Source organism: Melanostigma gelatinosum (assembly GCF_949748355.1).
Source record: "Melanostigma gelatinosum genome assembly, chromosome: 20".
Classification (NCBI taxonomy): Eukaryota; Metazoa; Chordata; class Actinopteri; order Perciformes; family Zoarcidae; genus Melanostigma; species Melanostigma gelatinosum.
The window spans coordinates 15,547,489-15,564,428 of record NC_136653.1 but is presented as its reverse complement, the minus strand read 5'-3'; positions in this window follow the sequence as shown (position 1 = coordinate 15,564,428).

The window sequence follows — 16,940 nt, the reverse complement described above, 5'->3', positions numbered from 1 at the left end:
TTATATTTGTCCCTCTTTTCACTTTTTGGAGTTGACATAAGAGGAGGAGGAAAAAAAGAAAACTGCAGAATTTTATGACAAACTTTTAAAAAAAGAGTACAAGTTTCTCTACATTGCTACAGATTATTGTACAAAAGAGTGAGGGGATTGGATTTTCTCTCTCCACAGGGTGAGAGGGGGAAGAATTAGAAGCCTCCGCCACTTCATTTGGCTGCTGAGCATTACCCTGCGACGTTTTGTTTTTCTAAGCCTCCAACATAACAGAGTGTGCCTTGCCGTCAGCACCTTAAGCAAGTAAAAGCGCTTCCTTTATGAACTTAAACCCGCCAGATATTTGCTTTGCGAAGCCCAGCGAGAAGAAAAGAGGTCGGTTTGCAGTGAATAACTTTTTAAAAACACTGTGTGTACGAAAAAAAAGGCAGCAGAAGACATGAAAGAGCAGGAGAAATGAATCGAATGTTGTTTTTTTCAAAAAGAGGACGATGGGATCTGAAGGCTTCTTTTCCAAAAGCCTCAGCCAGGTGATTCATCACAGCGCTCTGTCAAAAGAGCTTTCCACAACATGAGACGAACAATGACACTGTGATTGCAAGGACAGGAGAGCTCTTGATTGAAAGATATCAGCTATATGTTCAGCCAGAGGAGGCCAAAGGCAAGAGAGGCTGGAGGGAGGCAGCACCACTCACTGATGAAAACCAAAATCTTAACCCTTCGACATGGGTGTCAAGAGAGGGAGTCCTGTGTAACGAGAGCTTTCAGATATAAATTGAACCAAAAATAATTTAACAGCTGCTTAACTGCGAACAGAGGAACTGCCAGGTAGAGTGATTGGAGATGTAGCGAAGGAAAGCAACTTCCAGATCGTGTTCTGCTGTTCTGTGACGGGGAGTCCTCAGCTGTGGAGCGATGCTGAACAGATCGTGGACCACTGCCAGATCTTACCGTCACATGAACAGCATTCAGAGGAGAGATACAGTCGACTACATAGCAGCGCAGGAACTGCACTTTGTAGATTGTTTGTTTGCGAAAGTGTCAAATGAATGTTTGGATTTTTCTCTATTTTATTTTGCGGTCACAGCGTCCTTTAATAAACAGTAATCAAAATGCAGATTTACAACAAAAACGGTGATTATTTGAATCATTTAAAATGTAAATCTGCCACAATGAGCCAATATTAATATGTTTTCATCTGTAGTCCCTTACCAGAGTGTTGAAATGCAGCTAACTGCATGACGAGTGTAACATAATGAGTACCGGTAGTTTGACACTGACAACTGTTATCATAAGCCTTTCCTATAATAGATCATTTGATGTGTATTCATCTGTGTAAGCAGGTTTATGTGTATGTTTCTTTTTCTCTTGGAAAGCACTTTGTAATCTCTGGTTTTGATATAAGTGCTTTATAAACAAAAACTTAAATATTATAAACTAATAATTAAACTATTGTTATCATATTGTAAAAGAAACTGAAACATTTTAAAACACTTCAGATAGAGATAGCAACACTAAGACGTGAATATTCTGAGATTATGACAACATTTAAATCACCTCAAATATGAAGAGTAGAGAAAGAAGTATTCAAACCATTTAATTCAGTAAATAAAAGTGACACTACATTAAAAACACGACAGGTAGAAGTCCTGCAATCAAAATAAAGCAAAAGTACAGAAGTATTATCGCTAATATGTACTTGAAGTACTTGAAGTATGTACTTAATGTAGTGGGTTACCAAGGACAATATTTCCCTCTGAAATGTAGTGGGGCAGAAGTATAAAGAACCAGAACATGGTGCCTCTAAAGTTTGTGTGTTTTACAGCCAACTTTGTGTATTTTTTTTTCCATCATGCGACAAAAACGAAAACCAATAAACCATCAAAAATGAAACAAAACCAGCGTTCTCAGTCTGCGCCCCTCCGTCATATTTTATCTTTTAAGTGCTTCTCCACCTTTTTACCCCACGTGATAAAAGAGTAATCACTTTAGATACTATTTACACTCAGGGCCGAGGACTACCATTACCCTTCCATCAATATCAGCACTTACGGTTCATAAAACTGCGAGCTAGACCTCCAGCCTGTAATTTCCGTAGGCCCTAATTCACGGTGAGAAGAAATAATATTACAGGGTATTCTGCTAAACAGTGATGACACTCACGCGTAATTGTGAGAGGCTACAAGAGCCCTCGCTGGTTACAAAAGCCTCAATACATTGACGCCTATGTTACACGAGGAAGTTTATGCGCCACAACGGTATAGTTCTGCTTTTAATTCTGTGGGAAAATGCTAGGTGGGTCAAAATGGTCAGGTTTTTCCCTTCTGCATGTATACACTGTGGTCACTTTATTAGGTACACCGTCCTGTTTATACACACAGCTTGATCCCGCAGACACTGAGTCAGCAGTTACGTTCTATTTCGCTAAATGTGAGAATGGGCAAGACGTGTGATTTAGGCAACTTCGAACACGACATGATTGCCGATGCCAGACGCGGCAGCTCCAGCAGTCGTGGGAACTTTTAAGCAAGTCACTAGAATTTGCCAATTTTGGTTCAATAAACATCCAATTAGTGGCAGACCTTTGGATTACACTCAGTGATGAAAGTTCTGGAGACAATAGTAACTCAGTGATGAACACAAGGACACACGACTCAGCTCATTGTGATGCCAAAAGCTGCAGCAGCAGCAGACGACCGTGATCTTCTGAACACCTGAACATTGCTGTAGTCATTGCCTACGCTACCCCTTATTATAGCGTCGCATGGTCACGTGAAATAAATGTTGTCTCAAGATGAATCCGGCAAGGAACGAAACAGTGACTTTACCTTCACTGTGCTGGTCTGCACAATCCCCACATCTCAGCAGTGCGTTATGAAATCAGCACTTTCTGAATCCAGGATGGCCTGAAGCTGTTCTGGAGGCCAAAGTTGGTCTGAACCAACACGACAAGGGTGGATATAAAAAGTAGCTACTTGAACCGCACACTCAATTTCACAGCAAACTTCTCATTTCTGATATTGTAAAGTTCTTATTTCACTTGACTTCACATTGAGGCTGCTACAAGCCCGCTATACCGTACAATAACAGTGAAGAATGCACGTAAACAAAATTGTATTGGAGTTTAAAATAAAGTGATGTGGGTTTGAACAGTGCCTGACTGGAGGCATTTATGTGTCAGGTGGAATCTTTCATGAGAGAATCCAGTTTTTCTCTGGAGTATAACTACAGTTTGTATACTGTAGAGAAGGACATCTAATGGTGTAAAGACTCCTAAAGGGACAGATGTGTCTTTTTTTACAGCATCCGATGGACAGACTCTGGGATGAATGTTTCAGGCTCTAACAAATCTCACAGGAATGACTTATTCATCCCAAATCCTGCTCATTCATAACATCTCTCATTACACACTGTATGTATTTCATGCAGAGAGGAGGCTGGCCACGAGTGTGTGACTGATCCCACCGATGACACCACAACTTTATTTACAACTTGTGTCTACTGTTGACATGTTATCAACAAGTTTAAATGGATTCGAGATCTAATTTCAATCACCAAAAAAATGACCTTTAATACAACATTTAGTGGATTTGCTATTTTGTAGTGTGAAGTGCTCATAAAAATACTATATTAGCACAGATTAGTTTGGTCAAGTATAATAACTTTAAGAGAAATACTGACGTATTAAAAAATATAGATAATAAATGCAGGTATGTTTTAGAGGCCAGGCAATTATTGCTTTTTAAAAAGGAAGTAAGAATATTGGTATTGATTTTAATTCCCATCATCTTTAGAGCATATTTTAAACTTAATGATACTCAGAGGTTTATTACTATATATTGTTGGAAGCAATTTCTCTGGAAATGATAAGGTGTAATTGTTCTTTGGCAGCCTCGTTATAGCAGGAATATTTGCTGACCTGGACTCCAATATCTGGAAACCCATCCTTATCTCTTGTGTAATTAAATTACATATGGCCACACTTAGGTGCTTCATTTCCTTCTCCAGCTCTGCACAAGAACAGATAAGCATGAAATAAAGTGAGGCGGACATACGAGACATATATATATATATATATATATATTGTCAGGTTTTTGAAAGAACACTTTAACGTATTTAATGATTTGCACGTCATAAGTAGCATTTATCTTTGTCAGCGCCTCATTTTAAACATGTAAGACCATGTCACAAGCATCATATACTCTTAAGCGTGTTGTGAAAATAGAGCCTGTACACTTCAGACCAGTGTGACAACAATGCCTCTGCTACAACATTTCTATCCACCATATTCAGTGATTTTCCAAAGCATAACATTAATTATTGAGATGTGTTATGAGGGAACTAATGGCACTCTTTTCCCCAGACAGATGTCGATATGGAGGATAGAGAAAATAGATGTTGCACTATAAAACTGTCAAACAACTCTTCAGGGGATATAATTGCTTCTTCCTGCACCCTGGTCTTGTCATTCCCACCCTGAGTGTAGACACATTGAAAGCTTCCTCATTTCCCCCCAAAATCCACCAACTTACCAAACTCCTCCAGACTATCCTGAGATACTCGTTTTCCCCCACAGCGTTACAGATGATTGAAAAGCATCTGCTAAATGATAAAAAGGCACCGTCGTCGCCAAATTAGCACCACATTCAAAAGTTCTGAAAGGCTGCTGAATGCCAACAATGGAGGCTGAGCAGCAAAAGCTTAATTATCCTAAATGTGTGTGTGTGTGTGTGCGCTGTCTACCCAGGTTTAGTACTGATGATGTAATATCATATATCTGTATTTGTCTGTGGATGAGCATTACATCATTGATACCCGTGGCTGCCAGCGAGGCAGAGATGCTCGGGCTACACCGACACTTTACTGGAGCTGAAGCAGCAAAGGCAGCCAGAGAATCTCTTCAGTCTACCAGTCTGCAAATTACTCAGCAACCCTGTCTCGTACCAAACATCGTTCGAATAAACTGACCGCGATGTCGTCTGCTTCTCCCTCCTGACAAATGTCTTGCTTTTAAGTGAAGCGCTTCGTGTTGAGCGCAGCCTTTGATCAACACTGGCTGAGAGACTGTCATTAGCAAGTCACATCGCTCACAATATATCTCCGTTTCTCTGAGTAAAAGGCACTGAAAAAAACACTGAATCATATCAGTCCTCCTGATCAGCTCAATTGGCTCATAAAGAAACGGCCAGTCATGTTGGGAGCACTGCATCTTTTTGAGTGTGTTCTATTTATCAGTGGGGAAATGCTGTTATGTTCCTGTAACTTATCATCAGTCTTGGGATTCAGATGCTACTTTATTACAGCAACCTGTCTTTAAGGTTTCTACTTTTGCTGCAGTGTGACAATTTGTCCTCTGCATTATTTGCCTTTTAGAGCACACTTGTACACAAAAATAAAGAATAAGCAGTTCAAGCCATGTGCAAGATCTGCAGTGATTGCTTGATAAAATACAGATGGTTTAATGTTGGTTTTCCACTACACACTGCAGTCACATCTCTTTGATGATCGAACTGCATTTGAAATGACCAAGCTTTGATACTACAGGAAATGAAAAGGTGACAGATCTGACTTTATAGCCACGATGCAGACAAGACATTAAAATGACAACAATAAGTGGATTCCCAGGACAAAATCAGACACATAAACAAGCACACGCGCAGTCGCACACTCAGACTTCATTCCATTGCAAAAAGTGCTCTGTCATTTATTTTTCCTGCAATTTATAATCCTTAATATACTTTCCTCTTTGGCTGAGGCAGAGCAACGGGTTCAACCGAGGCATTTCTGAATTATGAGCCGAGCAGAAAACGGTGTTAGAACTTGACTGGAATTAAGTTTGCTTCGATGACCTCATTACAAAATAAAGTAATCACTGCAACTGAGTCACACACATTTAAAATAATGCAACTGGGAATGTGTTATTGCAAAGTATTGATCTTTCATTTTCATCATTTGGTAACTTTCCGTCTGTCGATGAAAATGGCTGTGCCCCGAGTTAATTACTCAACTTGGAAACACATCCTGTGTTCAAAGGTTGGAGAACATAAAAAAAATCAGGCATGATCATCTATGAAAAACTTCAGAGTGGCCCTTCATCTTCGACAGCAGCCAGCTCTACTTAGTAAGCCACAAGAAAGTGTGGCTGACGGTGTGCAGGAGCCCTCCTGTAATTCCTACTGATACCTGTGCATTAACCCCCCCATGCGTGGAAGAACACATCAAAAGGAGATTCAAATTAAAACTTAAAAACAAGGTGATCCAATGTTTGGTTAAGTCTGCAGATGATGTGCTCTACCCGGAAATTCAACACAAAGACCCAGACTTGAAATGACCATAATGGAAATGTACAAAACCGTGGTGAGCTGCAGGGTTGTTTTCTCCAGCAGGTGCCTCTAAATGATGCAATGTGGACAACCACGAAATATCAAGTGACCCTTTTATCACACAGTGGAGATTCAGAGGATACAGGAAGATACAGAGATGATATTTGTCTGGCGCAGTAAATTGATCACCGTGTGGATGTCACATAGCTTGTGTTATCCCCCTTTTGGAGCCACAGAGAGGGTCATTGTTGTACTGCGAATACATGAATACAGATGTATGTACCAGGATTTTCTCAAGACCCTGAATGCATCAGTGCAGACGGTAAACATGCCCGGTCCTGCGTTGGAGCTCAAACATACAGGAATTATGAAGGGCAAAGCTCAAAATGTGCTGCCACGCTGATACCCACAGACACCATTCAACCACACCGCCATAATTAATACTTTATTCCCCAGCAGTTGCCTTCATGAGGAGCAGATGCAGGGAAGATGACCTGAGATTGTTAAACCACATGTGAAGAGGCAGCATGGAAGAGAGGTATCGAGTTTACTTTCATAAATATGGCAATCCCCCCTCCCCACACCCGTTCTCCACCTAGCAATTAAATCCAGGTAGAGATTACTCTCAGCTGCGTCCCGGTCTTCACAGGAGCCTCAGCCTCCAGCCTGGACTGATAATAACTGTGGTCTGCAGTGTTTCAGCCATTCATTTGATAAAGTGCTTTTCACCTTGCAGCTTTCATTACCCACACACCAGGAATTGTGCGTGTGTGCATGCCCACGTGTACGTTTATTTGCCTGGCTCGGAGCGAGTTGATTAAACAAGTGTCATGCCATTATTCTGTAATCAATGTTTCAATTATGATTCGGCCTCTATAATGCTGTAATGGAAGGTGAACTCGGATCTATACGGGAGCAGCGGGGTGATTAGACGTCGCTGGAAGCGTTCCAGAGAAGAGAGAGAGAAAAAGAAAAGAGGGAGAGACGTTTTTTTTCCCTTCTCCGAGTTAGATCGATCCTGTTGACTGAAATGGCCTTGGTTCATAACACACCATGTCTGCTAGCAACAGCTTAGCTGGTCCACTGAGGCGTCTGTCCGCACATCTTTTTTTGGGGGGGGGGGGTTCTTTAAAGACGGTGAGTAAAGAAGTCTCTCTGAGAAAGATGGAGAAAAAGATGTTTATTGTGATGACCCCGCTTGACACTGTGAGGCTGCTTCCTTGGTGCAACAACATGCTACTCCAGGGTTCGACTTTCAGACAATCTGCAAGCAAAGACTTCTGAAACTATATTGACATGGCATGAAGCAGATCACCCCATTTTTTTCCATTCATGACATCTTTATGTGGGCTCATAAAGGAAGGTCTTTGCATGGATTTCCTTCATCGCCGCCCTTTTCAGGTTGGATTTGTCTCGAATCAAAATGCTTCTTGCTTTAAGTTTTGTTCTGCTACCTTTACACTTCATTTCATGAAGCAATGGTTTCTACTTTTATGATGTAAATGATCCTTGTAGGACTGAAAAATGTAGGATAATTCTGCCTGATGACAACTTTCATAGTTTTAGCCGTAATTTCTGTCAGTTATAATAACATTTAACCGACCATGTTAATTGTTGAGATCTGGGAACAGAGCAGCATCGTTAAAAAGGACAGTTTTTTTAAAGAAATCCCAAGATTGGCTGATTTTATTTGCATGAGTAAGGAAAGGCAAATGGTAATAATAACCTGCAATAACCAGAATTACGCTTTAAAAGCCCTGCAAACATATTGTATTGATCAGCTTCTCACTATAAAGGATGCGATGCTGCATGAACAATGTTTTTTTTTATGTATTTGTGCTTTTGAGCTATTTTCTCATTGGTTTGAAGTGGGCAGGGCTTAGTTGGAAAAGGTGATGTCATATATTTATGTGCACCAATCAGAGAAACATGGATGTGTTTTCTCTGAAACATTAGTCATTCATACGTATATATATTTAGATGATATGTCTAGATATAAAATACATAAAACTTAAAGTTTTCTGTGGTTTGAGTGTTAAACTTCAAATCAAGACGAGATATTTTTAAAGATATTTTCAATTTTTCTCAAACTCTTAATCTACAATGTAAATATTAACATTCATATCCATATTCATGCAGAGTGGATGATTTTCTCTTTAAGAAGAAATGTTAATCTGTGGCTATAAATTAGGACAAACCACAAAATAGCAAAAAGACAAATTAAAAACCAAGGAAACAAATAATTTCCTTCACCTCTCCTGCCATTTTTAAGACAAGGAGAGATTAGGGAGTATAAAGGCGTCACCAGATGTCAGCAGCAAAGTCAAATAACTATCAGCACCACCATTTAAAATGCTATTATCCCCCCACAGTCACACACACAGTCACCTCACACAGAACGTGTTCCTCCAGAGAAATATTGCTCACTATATACTGGCGTGAGTTAGCAAATAATTGCTAGTCAGGGGAGGAGCTATCTTATAATGTGCATTGGGAATTTTAATCTTGACTTTTAATAAGCTTTTGACCTTCTTGCGTCTGCAGACTATAATTAGAAATTCTGGCTGGGCCAGATTGACAGAATGCTGTGTCTTAGGGGAGGTAAAACCTTGTGCGACTGCGGTCAGCAGACCTTCTAAATCATGCGGCTGCATGAGAAATGTTTAATCTAACAAATTGGTTTCTGTTTCCTCTCCTTCTGTTCATTCTTTCATGCTGTAGGTATTCTGAATATGGAGGTGACGTCATGGTCTCATCCTTTTAAGAGTTACTGTGGACCATATATTGTGAAGGGGAGGCAGAGAATCACGACCTAATGGTCTTTCCTCCTACAGACAAATCTAATTGTGCCCTTATCTTCCCCGAGTTGAACTGCCCCATTGACGAGGATTAAGCTATGTTCACTTTAACTGTGAACTTGCCTGTGTGTGTTTTTGCAGATATCAAACTGAGCTGCAGCGCCTCTTCATATTTCTGCTATTGACAGAACGCCTGGTGGTCGGGTTTGAACCTCCTCACACAGCAGCAGTTGCAGTCTTCTTGTATCCGAGTCAAAAAGCAACTCTCTCTTCTTCTGTTGCTGCTTGTATGTGTCAGGCAGCACTAAATTTAGCGGCTGGCGTTTATTTACTTCATGTCCTTGCTGGTGTGTCCTTGCTAAATGAAGGCGAACACGACTGTCACCATCCAGAGGACAGCACTGCCCAGCCCCTCGGGAGTTGATGGATAACGTGGGGATGCATACGCCTGCGCGCGCGTATGTGTGTGTGTGTGAGCGGGTGCATGAGCAGAACAAGAATAAACATGTGTGCAAATAATCTATGCACACACACACACACACCAAAAAGACCTCCCTTTGCACAATTACTGTTTGCAGTAATCCACTCAGATCATACAGTACAGGAAGCTGGGTGCATGACCAGCCATCACAACAGGTCCTGTGTGCCTCCAGTTATACAGGTATTTGAGTTTGCAGCCTGTGAAGGTATTCAGGCTTCCATGTGGCATAGTGGTATTTGCACCTTTGCTGTTTCAGTGTGTCATTGTTGAGCGCTACACAGTCCTATGGATCAGTGCCTCTGTATGGCTCCCCTGGAGCAGCCTCTTGTTCCTTTAACATTCCAGGTACATCCACGCCAGCTCCTTCCTGTCGCTCTCCTTGTGTGGCGCTGATTGACAAGCGTCCGCTTCTCTCAGGCGCGTAATCAATCTGCTAATTGGTGTCGGAGGGTCGGTTGCTGTTGAAGCGTCCCCCTCTCTTTCTTTGGCTAATTTATCTTTGTCACCGCCAGATTCACAAGGTACATTAGTTGGGAAAGTTCAGTCTCTGCAGAGCCTTGTCTCCATCTCTCTCTCACTCACACACACACACACACACACACACACACACACACACACACACACACACACACACACACACACACACACACACACACACACACACACACACACACACACACACACACACACACACACACACACACACACACACACACAGTATGCTACTGTGCTTTGTTCATCTTTTTTTCTTACTGCAATACATCACACAAAGGAGTGAGGGTAAATGTTAGCCTTGCACTGTTTCCATTGGTAACCACAGCCCATGAGGTGGAGAAGAAGAGCAGGTCAGACTCTCTGTGCATGATAATTGGTGACAACAACGTGCTTTATAATAATTCAGTACAGCTAATACACCACAGCAGGAGAGTCGGGTTATAATTAGTGGGAAGGCTTCCTTAAAGTGGGTGAATACAGTCTGATAATGAGCAGCTTTTCTTTCAAAAAATGTTTCAAAAACTGCATATATTGTGTATATATGCAGACAGACGAACAGTATTGAATGCATGTGATTCCTGGGACAATACAACAGCATCTATATTTACAGAGCTGACTGAAACCCTTGAAACGGCACTTCACATCTGGCTGATTTACAGGCCGTTTCTACCCAGGGTGCCAATCAAGCCCTGATTAGACATCACTGACTCGCTGATGAAGGTTCAGACGGCAGCAGCCTGTGTCCGCGGTCACACAGAGCGCGGAAGATTGATTGCACGAGGCCGCCTTGCCCCAGATTAATCTCAGCAAATGACACGAGAGTCGTGAAGTTTTCATCTTTCTCGGGTTTAAGTAGAGTAGGTTCGGTTTAATAGTGGGGAATTCAAAAGGAAAGGCATGTGTGTGGTGCCGCTTGATCTGCTGCTCGCTCCCAAACTTGTGGATTAGGCCCCCAGTGCCCCCTATTGGCCCCCAAACCATCTGTTGATCCTCTCACACACGCTGATCCTCCACATTCATGAGGAAATAACAAGACTTCACTCTGAGAAAATACAATGCTTTCATGTATTCTCATTGTCCTCCCCCTTATTTCCATCTGCATCTCTTTTTTAACCCAGGTGCAGTGATATAGAGGTGCAGATGTGAGGTAAGGTGCTCTTATGGGAGGAAATGATGGCAAGCAGCAGGGGAGAAGTCTATATATTCTAGCCCTGCCAGACTCCTCGCACACCGATCATACCCTCATTAAAGTTGTTCACTTTCTCCTTTTTCACTCCTATTCTTTTTTTCTTTGATGCACTCGCTGCTCTTTGAGTGCTCTGTAAGCACTGCGGCAGTCGGCTCACTTAAAGGTCTGTCTCTAAGCTGTTAACAACCACCTTTTCAATACTGACAGGACAATCAGAAGACGATTTTATGCAAACGTCTTCTGGAGATCGATCCACCTCCATTACCTCCATTTTATTCACTTGCTACTTTTATATGAGAGCCTTGAATGTATTTCCAATGCTAAATAAGGCTCTTAACATAGCTCAGGGATCAGAACAGCACTGGACTTCCCACTATTATTATTCACTGCTACGTATGAAAGCCGTACAACGTTGACTTTCATGACTTTAAGGACCCTGTGGACGTTTCACCTTCAAATAAAAAGAATTGAGATAAAGATAAATGTCAATCCTTCAGACACAAATTCATTTAAGATTATTTTCATCAGATGTAATGCCGTCGCTGTAAATTCTATCTGCAAAGCATGTCCAATTGTCGTGTGACTGATTATTCCTGTTAAATTATTGACATACAAAATCATCTCATGGAAGACGATGACATTTTTTGTTTTATGGTATTTTAAGCCGAAGCCTAAGGTACAAAGTGCAGTCAGATAAGACTGAAAACAACCGCGTCGATAAGAATTTGCCATCTGAAAACATTCAACATGTTATTCTAATGAAATCAGATTCCAGGAGGATGTCTAAGGTGCTTCTTGATCCACATCAAAGGACTTAAACTAGCAGACCTCCAACAGGACCAATGCTATGAGACCAGACTCTGATCAGCCTACCTGCAGTGTTGCTTCCAATATCGGCCTGCCGTGCGTCACACTGCGCGTTGTTTCAACCCTGACCCAGACAAACACACTGACAAACACACTGACAAACACACTGACAGGGACAAGACCAGTGATACAAATCAGTTTGTCCTCATTTCATCCCCGTCTTGTAATTGTTCTCATGATTTCTGGATATTCTTTGCCTCCTGCAGATTCACATAAACGAGATTATTACCCCAAAAAAATAAATAACAAGCAATCGCTGAGCTAATTTAAGCCGAATAAAAAAAACTCCCTTAGGTCTAATTCCTATTGCCTTATTTGGACAATAACCCTTCTCTCTGCGTCTCTGACTTCCTGTATTTGAAGAAAAAGAATTCAGGGCAGCAAATTCAACACATTTTTGAGCGCCAAGCTCCAGTCTTTTCGGCAGTTTACTCGACAATGTAGCGGGTGGGTGAGTTTTTACACACTGCCCTGTCAGTTTTCAGGGAGCTACGCAAGCAGAGGATGTGGCGAAGTCTCACACCGGCCCCGACCTTTCCAAAAACTCTGCGGTGGAAGCCGGCCTCTGATAGTTTGGTGAGATTATAGAGGAACAGAAGAGCTTCTAAATTGAACAAAAACAGCAACGAATCGAACTAGCTACTGGAAAATATTCTATAATTTGACCATAATGTAGAATTTTCTTATGAGAAATGATGTGAGGTGAGGTTACTAGAGAAAACAAAAGAGGATCTAAGGTGGGAAAACACCTTTTCTGCAAGAACAAAGCATAAACGTCAATTTGAGCAGCACTAAACAACAATCAATCTATGCTACTATTAAATAATAAGAGCCTTGAGCGAGATAATCTCTGTGAGATTGGCTTTACTGCAAGGTGTAACCACCATCCCCACTCTTTCCTGTGCGTTTGATCTGCAGACAGGCACACGTCTTCACAAAGCTGGAAGATAATGTACGATATGATATTATGTTCGTATGCACACGGTACTAAAACAGCCTTCGGTTCACTCCTCAAACACCTGCACGGTCTCCTCTGTGATCCCCTCACCTGTGATCTAAGCCTTGTATAAACCTCTCCACCCTGCAGTAGCACAGTCGAAAAATGCCCAACCCGTAAGCTCCTCCCCTCTCTGCTCCTGACAGGGCAGCCGTCCTCTGAGGCAGTAAAGATAAAGGATGAGGAGTTTCCCACCTGAAGACAGGAAGTGGGGAGAAGTTCACCTACCATCAAGGCTGCCAGACACGGCCTTGATTGTACTTTCACCTTTGAGACCTTTTCCTAATTTAGAACGCAAACCAACATCCAAGACAACTGTTGGGCGAACCAAGTCTGACCTTCTCTGATAACCCAAAGTAGTATGATGTTTGGACTTGTTCTGACATGCCCACGCAGCCCCTTCTCCTCCATAGACCCCACCTAAAGCAGTGTTCCAGTTTCTTGTTTGTAGTGGTGTAATGTGCTTAGTTCTTGGGGTTTTATTTGCAGTGGCAGGACGGGATTATTCCCCCGGCTTACCGAGCTGAACACAGACACGTCGAGAAAGAGAAGCAGTCGGCTCCTTGGACTGTGTGAACCCTGGTGGAACGTGAAAGAATGTAACCGGATTCAACTTCAACACACAAAGGCGACAAGTGGGGAGAAAGACGACAAAAAAGCCGCCCTCATCAATATGTGTTGTTTTATGTTAACAATGGATCATGTGATTACATGCGAGGTGAACGGGATCGCTGGTATTGACAAACAAAGAGTTATCATCCGACGCTGTGGTTTCTCTCAGCTATTTGGAGCTTTTCAAACATCTTTCAGCTTCTTGTTTTGGTTTTATGTCCTGCAAATGTACCATTTTGGTCAGCAACAAATGACGTCATCCTGCTGATAGCGGGGCATCTGATCAGAAGATTCATTCATGTGTTGTTCTAGAGGCTGCTAGAGTCAGTGGCAGTGTGAAACAGGTAATAGAAGGTTGTTTTGGGAAAGCGCGAGTCACAGCAACCACAAGAGGTCCTTGAGCATGCTGCCATAACTGGGCACCCTAAAATGAACTGCTGTTTGCTGCAGCAGAATGCAAGGTGGTGAGGTCAGTGACGGACGCACATATACGACCGAACACATAACCTCTCGTGAGTCTTTCGCCTGGCTGAGAAAACAATGCTGTTGTTCGGTGTGGTATTACTCAAGATCTCCTGGTTTTTCACATCAATGGCTGAATGCCCATCCTTCTATATGTAACGTCAGCGCTGAGCCTCCAGCGTCAACTGACACACCTACAGAAGTATCAAAATATTATATTGGCATGTTGCCCAACCTAAGGATAGACAGATTTCCCCTTTTATGAGGTTATTATAAGCCGTGTGGTAAGAGGTGTGAGTCTGTGAATAGACACACCCAGGAGTGATGCCACAAGTCTGTTATGGTGTCTGCATCCATCTGCCCGTCTATCTATCCTCGTTTTACTGTCCGTCTGTCAGTTTAATCTGTTTCTGATGAGACATCAAAGGTTTTAATGCAGGTCAATACCCCACAAGCACACAAAACAGAAGCATCTGCCACGTAAGACAAGTAACCCACACAATCACGCTGGCTAAACAAATCGTAAAAATAGGTACGAGAGTCCGGCGGCTGATTGTTCGGCAGCCTTTTATGAAGCTGCCATAAAGCGGTTTGAAGTATTTGAAGTTTCTCAGGGAGTTTCTGCTTGCTAAAAAAAAAAAAATGAATGAAGATGTCTCGAGGTGGATTTTGTTATTCAGGGTGTCAGTGAGAGGAGGAGGGGGGGTCATCGCCAAGGTGCAAGCGAGAGGAGCAGTGCAGTCTGGGTGCTAATCAGACTCGTCCTCCGAAGCAGCGTTTGACATTTCCCATCAACACCGGCTCCTGGCTCTCTCTCTCTCCTCACCTGGGCTCTCTGAGACGCTTAGCCCCCAAACCAGACTCGTCTTCCAAACTCTGTTGACACAGGCAGGCTGCTCCGTCAGTCACTCGCCTCATTAACTCCTGTTGGGCTGTTATTCCCACCGCTATAGTCGTACACTCGCAATACATCCACTGAGTCAAAGTCTCCCAGTCGGAGGCAGTCGAGTGTTTGTCAGTTTGCACATTTTGACATGTTTTGACGTTTTTGCTGCTTACGTGAATTACTACAGCTGCAGGATTCACTTTCTGCCTGTTAGCCTCCGATCAGATGAATTGATTTTGGAGTGTGCTGACAGGATAAGTGTTTTCTATTTTTCTTGTCTGTTTGTATTAAAGCTCAGTAGATACAGCACTTGCACATAGATAAATAGCAGTACCCATATTTGTTAGCGGCGAGGGCAGTTCAGAAAAGGGGGAATGTTTAAATATTTGTAGTTTTGGGGGGGGGGGGATGGTCATCTCTATATTTTGGAAGTGAGGGGGGCTTTACTGATTGAACTTCAATCTCTCCAGAGAGCAATCATTTGTTCTACTGCAGCTCCCAACTTCTCTTTATTCTGCATCTTAACAGAAACAATACAATACATGCAACTAACTGAACCAGGGGAGGCATTTCCTTCAGACGAAGTTGTTGTTGTACTTTGTACGGTGCATTTACAGTCAACCATTTGATTTTAGCAGCTGAATCCGAATAATCCACACATTTCCACAAATCAACAGATGCAATATGTATGCCTCCTCACATCTCTATAATTTATCACCGACAGAAGCATCGATCATCATTACGCAGACCATGATAGCCGACACAACTCACTCGCTCACTTTGATACCCCATCAAATATCAAAGATCTGTGTCCATCCGAAGCCTCAACTCATAAATAGATAGGGGACAGTGGCACTTTTTTTTTTTGGCTTCCTTGTTCCTTCCAGGCAACAACTTTGATCGGTGGCAGAAATTTCCTGGATTTATAAAGTTTGAATGCATCGCTATCAATTTGATTTAACACAAACTGTGACTTCCTCTATTTTTTATTTTTTTTAATAAATGGTTTGAATCAAAGGGGACGATGTAACGCCAGAGCTCAGTAAACGGTGTTTAGTGATGCAAAACAAAGCTATCCTTTCTGGGGGGAAATGTGAAATATACAAGTAATCTGTATTTAACAAGCCAACCCAACAAATAAACAACTGTGTCAGTTTGATGACAGACACAATGTTTTGAAGATCTCATGAAGGCAGATGAGAAAGCTGATTGAGACGAGCACTGCCTGAGCAGCATAGTATCATAATTGACTGTCAGGTGGTTGGTGTGGTTTGCAGGGGTAGTGTGGTAGCCTGCAAAGGGGGTGTGATTGAGCTTTCCTGCTGTTTGTTGTGTTCCTACACCTCCTGCACCATTTCAGTCTGAAGGGAATTATAACCAGCTGGGGGTGAAATGGCACAAACTCAAAGCTCTCGGTGCCCATTAGAGAGATACAATCGGTGTCCTTACTTTAATGAAAGCAAATGCTGAACGGATCGTGTTGAAGCAGATTGCTCGTCAATAAGGAGTATATTTGTGTAGCTGCTACTGATGAAGTTGGTACATCAGTCCCTTGTAAGACTGTTTCACAACTTTATGTCTTTGGGTCACTGGCGGTATCACGATCGAAACTGTTTCCTGTAACCTTGCTGATCAACACATTCTTCCGATAGGCACTTTAATTCTGCCACTGGGGTGAGATCATTTAGTTCCTGCCAGTGGCGGCTGGTGGAAAATGTTCTAGGTCGGGCCATCCTATCAATTTCAGCAAACATCCCAGTATGATTTAATGCAAAAAAAATGTAAGTATCAAACACGCATTATTACTTGGCAGTTAAATATTTAACATGTATTCCAACA